Source organism: Canis lupus, chromosome 36 (assembly GCF_048164855.1).
Source record: "Canis lupus baileyi chromosome 36, mCanLup2.hap1, whole genome shotgun sequence".
Lineage (NCBI taxonomy): Eukaryota > Metazoa > Chordata > Mammalia > Carnivora > Canidae > Canis > Canis lupus.
In genome coordinates this window covers 3,710,783-3,712,813 of record NC_132873.1, presented here as the reverse complement: position 1 = coordinate 3,712,813, position 2,031 = coordinate 3,710,783, and the positions used below count along the sequence as shown (strand labels likewise).

Genomic DNA, 2,031 nt, shown 5'->3' with positions numbered 1-2,031 from the left:
ATCCGTCCAACAAAAACCACCAGTGGCATCCTTGTTGAGAAGCCCTGGACAGAAATAGCAAGTGCAAAAAACTTGAGGTTGAAGATCACCTCCTCTCCAACACACACACACACACACACACACACGTTTTTTAACCTAAAACAGGACCACTATGATCCCCAAGTCTTCACAACTTTCCCAGCTGCCCTGCAGCATGGCAGCTCCAGTGCAGCTTGTGCTGTGTGCCTGCCCATCGGTCATGCCCACATTTTCTCCCAGCGCTTGAGGTCCAGGCGGGAACGCTCATGGTTGGACTTCAGACGTGAAGGTGAATTTGCTGGAGGTGACTGATTCATTTGGAAAAGACCAGAGGAACACCAAAGGTCTTGCCCATCCTGTGCACACCCAGAAATTACTCTTTGCCCGAAAGCAAAAGTGAGGAGAGGGGCAGAGGCAGAAGGAGAAGCAGACTCCCCACTGAGCAGGGAACCCAGTGTGGGGCTCCGTCCCAGGACCGTGGGATCACGACCTGAGCCACAGACGCTTAACCCACTCTCCACCCAGGCACCCCAAGAAACAATAGGTGTCTACGATACAGTAATCCCAAGAGTGTTATTCATTTTTTGGAAATGCCAGTAGAAGTTAGCAAATGTTTTCCATTGGTAATTTCAAAAAACAACCCATTTTACATTTCCCCTCTATGTATATGTGGTCATGATTTCTTTGGAAATGAATGTATCTGGCATAGTTGCTATACACGTCAGGTATACTCTGTAAGTTCGTTCTTCCTCGTTTTAGCATAAATACCAAGAGAGTAGAATACAAGTATTATGCTATACTTTGATAAATCTAACTTGAAAAATAGGTTTATTTTTTTTAAAGTTAAGGCTTTGCACAGTGGCAGTATTGTAGCCAATGAGGTTTATCCGAGGCACGATTTATTGCTAATTGAAAACTTTTAAAAGGTTAAATGTGGCTTTAAAATCCATTTAGGGGGATCAGCGGTTTAGCGCCTGCCTTTGGCCCAGGGCGCAATCCTGGAAACCCGGAATCGAGTCCCACATTGGGCTCCCTGCGTGGAGCCTGCTTCTCCCTCTGCCTGTGTCTCTGCCTCTCTCTCTCTCTCTGTCTATCATAAATAAATAAAAAAATAAATAAAATAAATATTTAAAAAAATAAAATCCATTTAATATAGTCCTTCTGTATGTTTGAACTACTCCTCTACCTCTAACTGAAATATTTTATTCTTGTTAATAACTCTTACATGCTGGGCAGCCCAGGTGGCTGAGCAGTTTAGTGATGCCTTCAGCCTAGGGCTGATCCTGGAGACCTGGGATCGAGTCCCACGTCCGGCTCCCTGCATGGAGCCTGCTTCTCCCTCTGCCTCTCTCTCTCTCATGAATAAATAAATAAATAAATAAAATCTTTTAAAAACATAATTCTTACATGCTCATTAATAATTCTATTGCTTTTCCACTTATAAAGATACACAGTATTGCCAGATAAGCATCACATTTTTATTTTCTTTTTTTTGTAATAATAAATTTATTTTTTATTGGTGTTCAATTTGCCAACATACAGAATAACACCCAGTGTTCATCCCGTCAAGTGCCCACCTCAGTGCCCGCCACCCAGTCACCCCGACCCCCCACCCTCCTCCTCTTCTACCACCCTATTTTCCATTTTATTTTATTGAAAGGACCTAGAAAAATATTTTTTAAATGGCCTCCAATTAATATTCAGATCTCATTGCCTCATAAGGACCTCTAGCTAGCAAGCCACACTATGAACTAACTCTAGCAAAGGGGCTGGTCCCAGTGAACAGAGATACCATGGATGACTGGACTCGTTCTCTTTTACCAAGAGGACGTAGTTTGTCATAAACCAGGGAGCAAGGCCAGAGTAAAGGCATGAACTGAAGGAGGACCCTAATACCTTATCTCCGATCATTTCCTCACTCGGTTAAAGTCAAAGACATTTCCTATCCTCTGGTAATTCTTTAGTAAATGGCCCTCTGATAACTCTTGCAGAACTGGTTTATCAGAACTATCC

The 2,031-nt window shown here is 43.0% G+C and overlaps 1 pseudogene; it reads left to right on the top strand.

Moving 5' to 3' along the window:
- The first annotated feature begins 865 nt into the window (after nt 1-865).
- On the top strand, nt 866-944 carry LOC140625912 (U4 spliceosomal RNA; annotated as a pseudogene).
- The last annotated feature ends 1,087 nt before the right edge of the window (nt 945-2,031 follow it).